Source organism: Vicugna pacos, chromosome 17, assembly GCF_048564905.1.
Source record: "Vicugna pacos chromosome 17, VicPac4, whole genome shotgun sequence".
Classification (NCBI taxonomy): domain Eukaryota; kingdom Metazoa; phylum Chordata; class Mammalia; order Artiodactyla; family Camelidae; genus Vicugna; species Vicugna pacos.
In genome coordinates, this window is record NC_133003.1 from 25688496 (window position 1) to 25704894 (window position 16399).

The 16399-nt window shown below is 40.3% G+C and overlaps 1 protein-coding gene and 1 long non-coding RNA gene across 2 annotated transcripts in view; one reads left to right on the forward strand and one right to left on the reverse strand.

Annotated features, from left to right (window-relative positions):
• CACNA2D3 (calcium voltage-gated channel auxiliary subunit alpha2delta 3) overlaps positions 1-16399 on the forward strand; it is a 778957-nt gene that overhangs the window by 520715 nt on the left and 241843 nt on the right. The gene's annotated exons all lie outside the window — the stretch shown is intronic.
• LOC140686575 (uncharacterized) lies at positions 1915-15299 on the reverse strand. The gene is made up of 2 exons (XR_012060404.1): positions 15175-15299; positions 1915-2333 (listed from the first exon to the last, which is right to left on the reverse strand). It is a non-coding gene; the product is annotated as an uncharacterized lncRNA (long non-coding RNA).

A 16399-nucleotide genomic window follows, 5' to 3' on the forward strand; every position in this document is an offset into this window, starting at 1 on the left:
CTAAGGTCAAAAAGAATTTATTGACCTGGGACCAGGATATCTATGTTCTGTTTTGAGGCATGACTAGATATAGGGAACAATCCCATTTATTTCAGTTTGTTCCTAGACTCTTATTTGCTTATTCTCAGCAGACTCTCTCTACAGGGTGGCAAAGATGGCCCTTTCCCGTCCAGCATCTATGTGAAGGCTCTGATTGGCTGTTTGGGTCATAACCCCATACTGAGAGGTGAGATGGAGCTACTAACTGATGGTCTGGATCTCACAGAGTGGGGAAGAAACTAGTCCCAGACAGAATTGATACTACAAGGACTAAGAAGTAAGAATTCTGCATGCCCAAGATCACATTTCCCATTGGTGCAGTATTCATTATGGTACCATGTTCTTAGGCAGTGGAGCCCTTTGTCTAGTCAAAACATATAGAAGCACAGTGCTCTGGTAGACATTGGGGAATGGGGCATGGGGCCCCAGTTGCTTAGCCACCTCCTGAATGCCTAGGCAAGTTCTGATGTGCCTTTTTGCTCCTCCTTGGCTCTGCAGAGCTTAGGTAGTATACCCAGTAATTGCTGAGTCAATGTCTGAGAATGGCAAAATGGGATTCTCTGCTATGGATTATGTCTTGTACCCCTGTGTTTACAATAAGGTACTGGGTTGGATCCAGTTAGGAAAGATTGTGAGATTGTGTCTATGTATTAGAAAACCAAATAGTCTGTGCTTTTTTTCCCTCAAGTGTCGGCTGTATTCTTTATATTTTCTGGAGACCTGTTCTCCTATCAACCCTCATTCATGGGTGAAACATGGTCTCCTCAAAGTCCTACTTTACATGATTTCTCAGTTCAAACCCAACAGAGAAGAACTCTGTGTATCTGAGTTCATTTCTGCACAGAGTATATAACTTATTTTAGCCCATGGTTCCACTGAGGTCAGATGTCTAGTTATTACCCAATCAGCCAGGGCTGGGGAAAGGTCATGTGATAGAAACAGGTCTGCCAGGGCTGTGGATAGCAGATTCTATAAGAAAGATTTATGGGTAGCAGGAAATGACTGGAGTCCAAAGGAGCTGGCATTTCTAAGGCTCTGTCTTTCTATCTAAGGCTTCAGTAAGTTTCACCCCTAACTGGGCTCTAATACTGACTCTCGGGAGCATGACTTCTTTCCTTTTCTATTCCCAGTCTCGTGGCTTCATTTTAGCCCAAGTTGCACAAACAAGTGTTCCCACACCAGTTGTCTCCCTGCCTCCCACGTCTTTCACCCTGCCCTTCCTCTGCCCACCCTCCTGCTATGTGGGTGGTAGGAACCTCTCTCCCTTGTGCCTTGTGAGAGCTGAGGGAGATATTTTGGCCACCACAACTAAATCTGTACTGCTTTTTTCCCCTTTCACAGCTCAGATATTTGGGCAACTTAGATTCTCAGAGCTGATTCTCATGCTTTGACATGGTTTAAACTAAAATGAAGACATACCTCTTATTACCAGCATGAAGAACAATTAAAATAAACCCAGAGTCTGTGGTTTGATCTCAGTTGCCAGTTTCTCTTCTCTAGCTGTACACAGGATTTTCTCCATATAAAAGATTTAATTCTTTCACTCTTAAAACATAATGTTTTCTGTGCCAAATAAAAATGTGTTGTCTATGAGGCCATGTCTCAAAGATACCATAAATAAGAGTATTTCAGCTGACTTGGGCTCTGAAACTGCTTCTACTGAAAAATAGAAGAGGACCACTCTTTTGCTTCCTATTGCCATTAAAAATTACTCCTTCATGGCCTTTCACACCTGTTTGTGAGTGATATGGCACCTAGTGGCTCCTTCAATCTCATTCTGCTGTTGAAACACATTCCTGTTAGATGTCCAGACCAAGCATGAGGCTCAATGCCAGTTCCTCAGGGGAAATTCTCTCCTGTTTTGAACAAAGAAAAGAAAAGCAAAGACAACAGTTTATTCAGGCAAAGGGAACATGTTTTCAAATCAATTTCCATTATGTTTAATCAAAAAGTCTGGAACATCAACATCTTTGCTGGTGAATGGAAACAACTATTAAGCACTCTTATAATTGATTTGTTTTCTGAAGTGATCAAATTAAAGGTGGCAAGATTAAGCAGGAGCTGAGTACTCATCCCACAGCCTGTTTCTCTCCCACTTAGGCCACATTAAGGAGCATGTGTTTCCATAGGAAGGAGCCTTCCTTTGAGAAGAACAGCATTCAAATACCCTGCCTGCTCATCAGTTGACCTCTCGTGGTATTCCGATGGAAGAGATCCCTGGGCAGGACTGCCCTCACACCTTGCAGGTGCTGGGCTGACAGAAGACCAAATTAGATGATTTTTCCTGTCTGCCTCTGAAAAACATTTTAAGAACCAGTTTAAAAGGGCCTCACGAGTGGTGGAGCTATTGTAACTTTCAGCTAATAATTTAAAGGGTCTAAAGTATAGGTGGGGTAACCGCTGACTCAGAACTTTCCAGAGGAACCTAAGTTCTAAACATCTGAATCACTTGATAACCTGACTCCTGTTTACCTTTCAGTTTTTCTTTCAGCATGGAGTACTACCATCCGGCCTCAACCTACTCACTAGTTCTTAGTCTTAAAATCCAACATTGATGTTCTTTCATACCTAACCACTGCACCTGTTCTCTCTCTTAGAAGCAGCTCCTCCTCCCACCCCATTTGGACTTATCTTTTACCCTCAGTTTCATCACTGTCTCTTCTGGGAAGCTTCCACGCCAACCTTCTCAGATTTACCCCCAATCTAGAGTGGGGTCCCCAGACACCCTTCTAAAGCTTTTAACACCATCCTAAAACTTCTTGCACTATATCAAAAATTCCATATTTATTTGTTATCTCACTGAACTGTAAACACTTTGAGGAGGGAGATGATGTCTGGTTCACTGTGGTATCCTCAGTACAGGGGTGGGCGTACAGTAGGTGCCAAGGAAATACTTGACTATATGAATCTCATAAAATCAGACATCTCAAGGTTGTACAGCATCTGAAAATATCTGTGTTTTGTAGGTGCTGGATAAGAATGGCGTCATCTCTAACGTTTCGTTGAGATGTTGCATGCTTGTTCAAGGTCATCTTTGTTATACATGTCATCAGTAGGTTCATCTTCACCATGTGACTGGGATTCTTTCTTAAGTACTCAATACCACCAACCCAAGGAAGCATCTGCCACGTAACATCAAAGAGGTCTGAATTCATGTGTCCATGCTTTGGGGAGCTGGATAATGGCATTCTGAATGGCAAAGGTGGTTTAATATCAGCTATGTCATTGTTAAGATAAAATTGATGGTATGTTTGCTGTATGCAGTTTCATGCCGTGGAACTTACCCACTGTTAAATTACAAAGCGATTTTTTTAAAGATTTTGGCACTGTCAGAATCATATTTGGTTGTCAGGTATATAATGGGTATTCAGAAAATCTTTTAAAATAATCCCTTACATTTGTTTTGCATTTCCTGGCTTTCAGTGTACTTTCCTGTATATTGCCTCCAAGTGTCTTACCATGGTCACCAAGAGTCCCACCATCACCAGCCACTCTCCTTCACACGCAAAACAACAGCCATTCTGGTCGCCTTTTTGTTGCTTGAGCAGCCCCAAACTTGCTCTGAGCTTTTGAACAATCTTCCTTCCACTCTGCTCCTTTAATGAGGGGAAAATCATTCCCAATCTCTGTGTCTCAGCTAAAAATGTCACTTCTCATGTGCCTATCGACTTTCTGTCTCAGGTCCCTGTCTGATTCCTTCATAGAAATTGTGATCCTTTATAATTATAAGTACTTTGATTTTTTTTTCCTCTCTCTAAAAATTCTTTTTGATCTGTCTTCCCAGTGATGATGTAAGGTTGGGGCAAAGTCTATCTAGTATCCCTACAATCTAGCTTTGTGCCTGGCACATAGTACCACATGCTCAATATTAGCTTAGGGAAGCCAAGTGGCTTGTTTTCAGTCATACCACCAATCTCTCTTTACTCTTCACTTTGTTTCTCCCACTCTACACTACATGTCTCCTAAAAAAGTACAATAATATACCAAGAATTAGGGAAGAAATAATGAATATTGACTAGAATGTAGATGGTGGTACCAAGATAGAGTTTAAAATATTGTTCCCAAAATACAACTTTTATATTTCTCTTTCCTTTTGAAAACCTAGCTGAATGGTCAAGTCCAGGTTGGAAGCAACTGGTTTTTCTGAATGCCAACTTCAACTATTCAGTGACAGTCACTGATTTTAGATGGAAGAACAGGGAACATTCAGGAGTGAACCAGATTTCTGCAGTGCTCCCTTTCTATGCATATTGTTAAAAGCAATATGTTGGGGAAAGGGTTGATTGCTTGAGGCATATTGTTTATACTACATTACTTAGGTCTGATGGAAAAGTTCCTAACGGTGGTTTTCCTTGCTAAAGATATGGTTTATGGATGAAGAGTGGAATGTGATTTTTTTTTTTTGGTAGGGCATCATCATAATTTAGGTGGACTCCAAAGAAACTTGATATCGGGAGAGGCCAGGGAAAATATTCAGGTCCATGGAACTTCTTTAGCATTAGCACTCAATTCTCCATCAAAATATAAATGCTGTCTGCTTTAAATTACTGTCCTGATTCAGGCCAAGTTAATTACTCTGGGCCAGACTGGAAAGGGAAATTCCCAGAAAGTCTGATATGATAGAATGGTAGTGTGTTTTCTGAAGATGCTGAGAAATGCTTAATGAATTAGTGTTTCAATATAACTTGTAACAGAATACTAAGAGAAGGAGAGGGGGGAAAATTGTAGCTTTTTGGCAGCTGTTTGCCATCATAGCACTTGGCAATCTGCTTCTTATTTAGTTTTCTGTTATGTGAAAGCATGGAATTCTCAAGTTAAGAAATATTGATCACTGCATGACAATACATATGTAACAAAACTGTATTGTGTTGAAAAAGCTCTCCTTTTAAAGTGAGATTACTGACTATTTTGTTAAAATGTGTGGGTCGTTTTACTTTGAAAATAATGTGGTTTTGTTAAACGTAAGTTATTTAAAGGTTAAAATAATCTTAATTTTAACTGTTAATATTATTAAGAACATATTTTTCAACCAAGTACAACTGAATGCAAACAGGAACAAACTTGGAAAAGAAAATTGATGGCTGAGAATATAGAAATGTGTTGAGGGCTGTGTCTTGGCCACAGTACATAGGTTCACAGCGGCCCTTTACTATATTGGCAGAACCATACATTTTTGAAGGTCTGTTGATTTCCCCAGACTTCATGGAATCTAGATCAGTTTTGTCAATTTCCTATTTTTTTCTTTGGATGATAATCCATCCTAGGGCTGAATTAGGAGCACTCAGAGTGTGCAGACTTTATGGTCCTTGTTGGGGAGGAACAAGTTTTCCTTTCTTAGGTTCTTCTGGCTGGTCTAAGAATTAAATCGACATGAGACAGTTAACAAGAAAAAAATCAGACAAAAGTTTAATAACATGTATACATGGGAGAGACCCAGGAAAACTGAGTAACTTGACAAAATGGCTGAAACCTTCCCCTTAAATATCATCTTCAGCTAAAGACAAAGAGAATGTTGTGGGGAGTGGTTTGGGACTTCAGAGGGGAAGGCAATTGACATGGAGATGGAAAATGTTTGGTGAACAAATATTTATTGGGCCATGCCAAGACAATGAGACAGAGTAGACTCTAATCTGTAAGAGTTTCCCCCATCATACCGAGTCCATATTCTTTTCAGTATCTCCTATGATAGCTTTCTTCTGGGAACAGGCCCTCTATCTAAATTCTTTTAGGCAGTTAGGGGAAAAAGTCAAAGTTTCTTCCTGAGTCTTTTGGGCATTGATTGTTTTCAGCTCAAAATAATCCACATGCCAAAGAGATATTTTAGAGTGGCAAATTTTGCTCTCTACACCCACTTATCCAGCTGTATTGCTCCTTCTCTGTATGCAGCAAATAGGAGCATGTACTCTTTGGCATATTTGTTTCAGGGACACTTGTACAACCAGATATACGGTTACCTAGTTCATTGACTAGACACCTATTAAACTGGGGGTCAGTCCCTGTGCTGGGCACTAGGGTGTCATAGCTTTCATTTTTAGGAAATACAGTATAAATCCCTTCAGTGAACAACCGAATCCAAATAGGTAAATTAAAGTTATTAGATTGTTTTTGGTACTGATTGGCAGCCTCCAACATTTAGGGCCAAGGGCTATTTGTCCTGTTGCTCACAACCTACCAGGCTATGGTGAAAATGAGTCTCAGACAAATTCTGCCATCCATGCAAACATTTATTGGCAGCATGCACAAAAGCCAGCTAGCTTCTGAAAGTTCAAGTCCCAGCTCTATATCCTTTTAGATTTTCTGATGGCATCTTGCACAGAACAAATGCATTATTTACAGAAGGCAGTTTAACCTTCAGTTTGGAGTCAGATGACTGAGAAGCTGGAGTCAGCAGGTAGAGGCAAGATTATTTAACACTCAGACGTGGGGCACTATTCCTAAAGATAGAGACCACTGAGCTCCTGGAAGTCTTTTTTTTTTTTTTAATTCCGGTTCATACAGAGAAAGTCGGGGCCTCTGCAATCTATAGAACCAATCCACAAAGAAGAGATACCTTCAAATTACCAGTGAAAATCATTTCTAATGCCCATATGGCAACTGACAAAACCTCTGGTGTTAGAGATAAATAACTGTAGCATATATTGCCTTTTGCTTATATACTAGCTGAAATATATATTCCTGTTGAGGGCAATTGACTGCCTCTGAGATATAGATCACAAGTAGCATACCCATTTATAATACACCACCTATGCTGAAATAATCTACAGTCATTTACACACTGAATAACAGTGGTATATTTTATGTAATCAGGGCTTCTTTTTTGTGAAATGAGAATAATAATGGTGCTGATCTCATTGAGTTGTGAAGATTAAAAAACATGATGCTGCTTAGCACCATGTCAGGCACATAGCAAGCGTTCCATCAATGCTAATGATTATTATCTAGAAATTACAAGTAACATTTATTGTTCCATACATAGAGTCTTGTGGGATAAACTCTGCCTTCATTTTATTTTAGACTTGCCAAATTCTGATATTCTCCAGAAGAAAGGGGGAACAGAAGGGCATCCCCAAGTCACCTTCACTCTTTGCAGCCAAGTCCTGCCTGGAAGCTTCATTCCATGCTTGGCAGTGAGAGAGAAAATAAAGTAGTCTACATGCCACTGCCCCTTATTGTCTCAGAAGTCTTTATGGATGTGTCATTTAGGAACAACTAGAGTAAGAAGTAATTACAGTGCCAGAATCTCATGCTGTGGCTGGCAGGTGTGAACCAAAAAGCTTGGGAGGGAAAGCAGAGCTGTGAAAACTAATGGTGATCTTCAGAAGCATCCTTCCCAACAGTGCAATAAGCCAGGCCTCATTTGAGCAGCACAATACGAATAACTGGGATGCCAGAACCATCAGTTTGGGACAGTTAAAATGTACCTCAGACCCTGTGCTAAGTGCTTTTGCATCTCTGTCAGGTGGATCCTGTTATCTCCGTTCTCCAGAGGAGGAAGCCTAGGCTTAGGGAGATTGAGAAATGGGCCCAAGGAAAGGAGATAATTAGTGGAACAAACAGGATTCAACCCTAGGTTGCCTGCCTGGGTGTGAGGCCTGTTCTCTCTGATGGGTTGTGGAAGTGTGTCTCACATTTATGTCTGTGCTCTGATGAGGAGCTAGCCCATCCCACTACATTACAGATGCCAAAGTCTTTAAAATGCCTGATGTGAGATTAGAAAATGTCCTTCCCATTCCCACCAGCCTGAGTTACACTGCTTCTACTGAATTTTGAAAAACTCACAGAACTGCTTTGAAATATGAAGACAGGGAGCCTGACTTATTCTGAAGTAGGTTCCCCATAATGTTAGCAGCCCAAGATAGGAAACTTTAAATTTTGAAACATGTATCTCTCACATGGAGAGTTCTCTGTGCTGTATTAAATGACAGAAGGAAAACTCAGCTCATCACACTTGTAAAAGAAACTGCAGCATTCCTGGGTTTAAGTCTGGAGTCATAACATTTCTATTTGATGGGCTTTTAAATATCCTGGAATTTGCAGTTTTGAATGTGTTATACATCACAAAAGGATTCTGATGATGTTATCACAGCAAACACTGTAATCACATCCTATAATTTATATAATGCCAAGTACTGTCACTATGTCAAAAATCATGATATGCTACTCCTGATCTACACAGCTTCTTTCCTGAAGGAAATTGAGGGTCCTCGATAAGACTTTTCAGAAACATTGTTAATGACTTTGAATGGAAAATCTGGCCACCTTGATGGGTAATCAGGTGAGCCAAGCACTGAGTTCATAAGTAGATCAAAACTTCCAGTATGAAATTGAACTAGACAAGGTGGCCATAACAGGGTGTTCGAGCCTTGGGACTAGGAAGCTGAGAAATCTAAGAGACCCTGCACTGCACAGAGCAACAGGATCTGTGATTCATGCTGGAGGCCTTCCAGGAGGTGTCCAGTTAACTTTGGGGCTTAGAGTTTGTCTCTCTCAGAAACCTTGCTTCTGAACCTTTGCTCACAGATTGCTTTGGATGGGGCCAGGAGGGGAGGCATTTGTCAGGGGAGGCAAATGCCTGTTGTTGGGTATTTCTTTACTGAACTGCTTTTTTCCCCAAAAAAACCAACTTTATGTTTTATTTTTAAGGAAGATACAACCAAATTTAACCTCTGCCCTCCGTGCCCAATCACTGCCAGATGTTCCCCTCCAAATCAGAATTCCTCAGCAAAGATTTGGGAGCATAAGGATGTGAAAGAGGCCCTAGGGTAGTGCCTGGGATGAAAGAGGGGCAGAAAAGAATTGCTCTGTATAAGAAAATAGGACAAATGAAAGAGTAGATGTGCTTCCTGAGAGAAGAGAAGGAACAGCAGCCTTAGCAAGAGGGCTGGGGCCTGACCTCAGAAGTGCAAAGCAACTTAAGGTCTTTTCAAGAGCAGGGATAAATCTTATTTAATTTTATGTTATTTTCTCTGTTGTGCTATAACCTCCCGCATCTTACCAAAAGCCCATCATATTTTCTCAGGCCTTGGAGAAATTTTAGGGGGAAACTGGGAATTTTTCACTTTTCTATGTCTCTATACTCCTAGGAAGGGGATGAGAGGGTGTGCATATAGGATGGTGAGGCAATCCACAGGTAGAATAAATCCAGTAGAAGCAGGAGCTCAGAACCAGGGGTGACTGGAGATCCGGAAGGATTATCTTTCCCTGAGGCCCCAGCTGCCACCAGTAGGACCATGCAGCTTCCCTCAACACAAGATGGGTCTGGGTCAGGTGTATCTAAGTCCCATTGTCAGAATATCTTCTGCCAGAAGTTCAGTAGGTTACATAATGCAGAGAAAGGGTCAGAAGATACCACTTTTGGTTTTCCCTCTCCTACTAAGTTATATAACATCTGTTCCTCCGTTTCCCCAACTGAAAAATGGGGAGATTGGTCGAGATCAGGACACTGGAAAATCTCACATTCAGCCATGTGTGAATTTCAAGCAGTGTTTGATCCCTCCTGTCAAAACTTGTCTATGAACATGTGCAATTTTCCATTGTTTCCCCCAAATGTTAAGAACCCTGGGATAGATCTCTAAGGCTTTGTCTAGCTACATAGGCCTATTTTTGTCTTGTTTTGTGGTAAATTGTTTCACATTATCTTCTTAAATGACAAGCGAAACACACTTCATCATTTACTATAAAGACATGCAGAAGCCAGCAAGCCCAAATGCAGATCCTGCATTGCATGTCTTATTATACAATGATGTCATTTACTTAGGAGACAGACAGACCCACTGAAGACAGGCCTGGTTGGTACCAGAGAACAGTGGCCCAGAAGACCAAGTGAACCATGATTCCTTGGTCTTGGGAACTGAGGCAAACACCTATGTCATTGGGTTTGAGATACAAGGCCTGTTGATACAACTCCCAAAATACATCTCAAATGTTCTCCCTTCTCATCATTTGTGATGTGCCATTCACCTTCTCCCCTGCCCGGACCATGCCTTTAGACTCCTACTCAGTCTCCTTGTCTCACTTTTGCACCTCTAGGCTTCCTCCCTGTCTTTCTTTCAGTTGCTTAGAGATAAGAACCTGGCCACCATCTACCATCAGGGTCCTCACGTTGTTTCCTAGCTGACTCTTATTTAATCTTTAGGTCTTTTATTATAAATCCCTTCCTTGACTTTCCAAATAGAAAAGTACCACCTATTACTCTTTCATAGAATCAGTTCTTGCTCTCGATAGCACTTAGCACAGCTTATAATTGTATATTGCTTGAGCTATTTTTAAAATTTTGTCTCTCTGACTTACTCTAACTTATGCATAGTGACTTTTTTCTTTTTTGTCCATTGTATTTCCCATATCCAACATAATACCACACAAACAGTAGGATGGATAAGTTAATGGTATATAGGGAAGGAAACTTTTTCCTCTACCCTCTCAAGTTTAATGACAAGGGCCCTGCAAATTAAACTGACAAGAGATGTGTGTGCTTATGGAGGCCTTCATAGAAAAGAAGTAATGAATCAAACAGGCAGTTAGACCTGGGGTGGGGGGATGGGGTTGGGACTCGTATGTACCATTTTAACCAAAGAGCTATAAATTTGTGGAGAAGTAATAAGACAAAGGAAAATGAGCTTGGGCTTCTAGGGATGGCAAATTATGGGAGGGTAAATATATGGAGAAAATTAATGGAACATACGGGTTATTTTAATAAGATTTGCTTTGCAGACTCAATCTCATGCAGTCTCTGGGGCGACAAGAGTATCTTCCATGATCAAGAGTTGTTTTCCTGTAACTGGTATGGGAGAGGGAAGGGGGGACACCTTTGTAAAAGGAATTTTATACCCTACCTTTAGGCAGAAAGAGGGAGAGTACAGAGCATTTCCTGCATTTGCTGTCTCTCAGTTGCCTTCTGTTCAAAATCACCCCTATGCCAAAGTGGCATGTTTTGGGGTGGCATAGTCTGATCCCCTTCAGGTAAAATAGTCTTGACTTGGAGGAACATGACTTGATTCTTGTCATAGTTGACATTTGCCTTTTTAAGTACTGCCTCCTCTGGGGACCCATCCCTGTTCTGGCTTCATGGCCCAGTTATACAGTATGATTATCTGTAGTTTATTCCTGTGTCTCTTCAATTTGTAGCATCCCAACACAGAGTAATAATTAAAGCTCTTATGTCTACCATCCTTCCCTGGCATAGGGGCTGATGTTTAATGGATATTTAGTAGGTAAATAAAAAGCAGAGAACTGCATTATTTATTCTGATAGGTTTAAAACTAAAAAAAATTATAAATATAATGAGTTTATCACCCAGTTATAACCCAGTGGATAAACAGTTTGCAATTTCACATCCATCTGACCCATGCATGGTTAAAAAGAAGCACACCTGATTTTATATGTAGGATTTTGAAACTGAGGACAATGTGGTGATACTTCAAAGGGCCTGTATATTCTTTGTCTTTGCATGTGACCTGCCTGCATACCCAGTAGTCATATGAATGCTCACTGTGTGATTAAGTAAAGGAATTCCTGTAAATATAACTTAAACTTGCTATCTTTTATGATACTAGGTTTTCAAATTTTCTAGTATGGAGATGTGGAAGCCATTGTTATTTTAAAGAACTCTGTAGGTTTTATTAATTAATTTCAGTTAGCAATAAGGAAGATGAAAATAACCAAAATTTACCCTTCCCACATGTTTCTGAGCCTTTCTTTTCTTGTGGATGTCTCTGGCACACACGTATTAAATGAGTATGCAGGACTCACAACATATTTAACAATAATCACTTTGAGTTTTAGAGCAATTCAATTATGAAATAGCTCATTTGAGTTAGTTATGGGTAACAAGCTATCAAGGTAACAGTATGGTCTCAGTTTCTTAGATTTAAATCACCTTATCAACCCAAATCCATTGATTCATAAAATCTTTTAAACTCCTATTATTAATTAACTTACAGCACCATTTGGATATTTTTAAGAAATCTAAATCACCTCGAATCTTTCATTTTCTTTTAAAAATTTGGAGTAGGAGAACAATTGATTTCTCTCTTCGAAACTGGAAGGTAGCTTTTTTTAGTCTTACTTTTCTTTAGCAATTCCCTACTCCTCACTGTGGGCTTCTGATGGCAACCACTTTAGACTATCTCCAACTGTGTTACTGTAGATGCCATAAACTTCCTTATTCATGAGCATCCTGCTGTATTCCATGACTCTATATTTTCTTTAATCTTTTAATTGTCTAATCTGTGTCAGTCGTGACATGGCTGTGGGTCATCAGGCTTTGAAAATCCCTTTATTTTTGTATTAGTGTTGGACATTCATGATCTCGGGGATCATGTTTCCCAACCTCAGAGGGTCAGATGCTACATAAACTATAATATGTAACACAGTATAAAGCACATTATGATAGCCATTGCAGTAATTGCTCAATGGTCTGAATTTGCCCCCAGCAAATATTCAAGATAATGAATTGTTGTCTCCCATTTCTCAATGTGTTGAGGTGACTCTGTTTAATAGCTCCCCCTATGGGTTTGTCCGATATTCCTTGCCTGATTACTCAGGAAGGTCCCACTTACACTCAAGTCTTCAGTGTCTAAGTGTGGAGGAGCATCTGTTGGGGTGCCCAGATACCTTACTGCCCTCAAGACTCCTGATGTCTCTGTAGGGACTGCCTTACTCTTAGTATCCATTGGGGAACCAATCAGGTGTGTCTTAAAAAAAATCGCTTGAAATTCCCCAAATAGAAGGAATGGGAATTCTGGGGACACTGAGGAACTGAGCTTTGTCTTTCTCAACACTATGCTGTCAATGACTATCCTGTAAAATTGCTGAGACTCTTGAAAACTGAATGGACATTGGGAAAAGAATCATTGAACTTGGAGTTTGAGGACTGAGAGTCGTCTTTGCTCTGTTCCTCATTGACCATGTGCCTTTAAGTAAATAACTTCCCTTTTCTGGGCCTCAGTTTCCCAACCTCAGAGGGTCAGATGCTACATAAACTATAATATGTAACACATTATAATGCACATTATGATAGCCATTGCAGTAATTGCTCAATGGTCTGAATTTGCCCCCAGCAAATATTCCCAGTTATTTAGTTCTGAAAGGTTTCTCAATCAATTCTCAGTATCTGATATGAAAGAGACATTTAATAAGCTTTGCTGAGGCGTAAAAACGTACCATTCCCTGGGTCCATGCAATGCTGATTGAGCAACCAAAAATAATGATAATAATTGTACCTACATTTATTGAATACTTACTATGGGCTTGGCACAGTTCAAGCAACTTAACACATAACTATATGTCACATTATCTCTAAATAATGTGGCATTATTATTATATTTAAAAATAAAATTAAATATATCATTAAGTACAAACATATAACAGTCTTACAAGGTGGGTCTTTACTGTTATTTCAAATTGCAGATGATGAAACTGAGGCTTTGAAAGATTGAATAACTTTCCCAAATATTCATTAAAGATATTTGTTTTAAAAAACAACACCCGTCCTTTCTTCAGTAGAATATAAATGTTTTAAAGTAAAACTGATGAGTTATTTGACAATTAAGATACTTCCCTTGTGTCCGAACTCTCCTGGGTTGCTCTCTATGTAAACACTGAGTGGTGTGAAGTTGGAATTCCTGTGTAATAACCAAGATTCCTGACACTGTAAAGTTATTGTCATATGCTTGGTTTTGAAAAAGGTTTGTGAGTGTATCTAAGGCCTGAGTTGCCCCCATCTGTGTGCACTGCCACATTCAGGAAGTAGGCTGGGAAAATCCATGTGGCTATGGCCAAAATCAAACTGTTTTGCCAAGCATACTTTCTCCCCTCTTAATTGAGAAACTTGTGGTTATTTGGATGGAAATTTAATCTGTGCCTCTGATTCATTTACTCGTTACTCATTAAATTGCTATTTAGTTCTAGCTATATGAGATTTTAGAACTTTCTCTAAAACTGCTCTAAACCCAAAGTGGATTATGGCCACATTCAGTGAGGGCCAGTTTGTCTCATGTCTACAGTGAGCCCTAGCTGGGGCTTGAGGGTTCTGTTAGGCTGAGCAAGTGAAGGCGCACAGACTGTGTCAGGCACCGCAGCCTATTATTACTCTGTGTTTTGAGATCCACCAGCTTTGTTCTCCCAAAGAACTGCAAAAATGGAGTTTCTGGAGAAAGAGTGAAACTTTTTGTATACAGCCAGCCCTCCTTATCTTTGGACTCTGCATCCACGGATTCTACCAACCTTGAATTGGAAATACTGGGAAAATTTTTTTCTAGAAAGTTTCAGAAAGTGAAACTTGAATTTGCCATACTGGCAACTCTTTTCATAGCATTTACCTTTGTATGAAGTATTATCAGTAATCTAGGGATGATTCAAAGTGTAGGGAAGGGTGTGTATAGGTTATATGCAAATACTATGCCATTTTACATGAGGGATTTGAGCATCCTTGGATTACTTGGTTAGGGGCAGGAGCTGGCAACAATTCCTTGTGGATACTGAGAGATGACTGTAATGAAGAATGTCTTCTTTTTCTTTCCTAATATGGTGTATGTGTCACTTATGGAAGTGGCAGGAGTGTGCCATGCTGGTTGAGGACACAGCAGTGGAGCCAGAGGGGCTGGTTCAGATGCTCTCTTCCACTTAGCAGATGTATCATCTGGGACTGTTTGCTTAACCCTTTTGTGCCTCTAGTTTTATCATACATAATAGGAGGATAATGATAGACACTGTCCCATTGGGATGTTGTAAGGATAACTGACGTAGTGTCCTCTTCCAGGGACCTGCCTGCTCTCCTCTCATGGGTAGGCTTTATGGCAGCAGAAGCAGGTTGCCTGCTGCTACCACAAGCCAACAGTTTACCACCCACCTGCTGCTGATCATTCATGCCAGAGGTGCAAACGTAAATGTTCTCAGAGGCTACCTAAAGGTCCTATTTCAAAATTTAAAAAAACAGCTGATGGCCATAATCTACTAGGAACTGGATATTCCTTATGCTTTACTATGTCCTTCACAGCTTTTGCTTTACCCTTTCCACCTCCTGCCTTCCAGAATCTGTTTCTATCTTCCTTTACACAAGACCAGTGGCAGTGAGGACGGTGGCAGAACACATCTCAGCCTCTGCACTTAGAGCTCACTGTCCCTCAGTTCTCTCACCTCTGAAGCCTGATCTTGCCTGCCACTTGCTCTCATTGCCACATTTGAGCTGGCTTTGCTCTGTATGTCCTGTGGTCCTGTGGCAGCGGCCCATTGTCTAGAAAGGGCTTCTCTTACTTGGCTGTACTCAGGGTTGGGGGGGGGGGTCTCTGTTGCTAGGCAGTGCCAGACCAGGTGAATGGGACTATGGAATCTCACATTGTCTGACCTGAAAACCCCCACCCTGTGTGCTGTTAACCAGCCGCTGCCTCTAGGCACATGAAGATTTTACTGTCTAGTCTTTATCCTTGTGTTTTTATTTAATTTTATGATGTGGTTAGTCTATGAAGTTAATTCCTCTGAGCTCGCTCACTCAGCAGAATGCCTGCACAGGATAGATGCTTAGGAAACATGTTCTGATCAGTTGATTCTGTCTTCCCTCCATTATCAAGAATTTGATAATGTTCAGGCACATGGCATTGTTTGGGGTATGACCCAAAGCTGTTCACACCCATTTCTCATTAGTCTCACCCGTTGGTCTCACTGAATATTCAAAAGGAATGTAAAGAATTGGCAGAGAGTGTAAGAACCACCCTAGACCATGGTGAGTGAGGGCAGGCATTGTTTGTGTTCAGAGCAGGTGCAAAGACCGAAACGTGGAGACGAAGTAGCAAGGGAGAGAAACTCAAAGAGAAGCTCAATTCACTTGTGATTAGACGCTTTCCATTTTTAGCCTTCTGGTTTAAATTTGCATAATTCTTTTAAAAAGAAAAATTAATTATTTATGACTTTAGCTTTTAACCAAACTGTGCATTTAAAGTAATCACTCTGGGTAATTTAAATAAAATCTTTTCTGTAAACAGTTTATGCTCATTAGAATGAGAAAACTGTTGGTTTATTCAATTAAAAGGACATTATTGCCAGTTTGGATTCTCTCTCTCTCTTTTTTTTCTCCACTTCCAAATAGAGGGCAGCCACATTGAGACAGATGGGACTTAATTAACTTGTCTCGAAAGTGACCAGATTTTGATTTTTCTCTTAATTTTAAAGATGATAGAGTCCAAAGCCTTTTCAAAAACCAAACCACTATTTTAGAATACTGAAAAGAAGTTGTACCCTTTACTCTGATAGGCAGTGGGTACAGAAATAAATGTGTTCCCTGCTAGACATGTGGGGCTTCCTGACCAGCCCAACATGAGTCAGAGAAGATGGTTCTAAACAAAGCTCTCCCATACTGTGATAAATA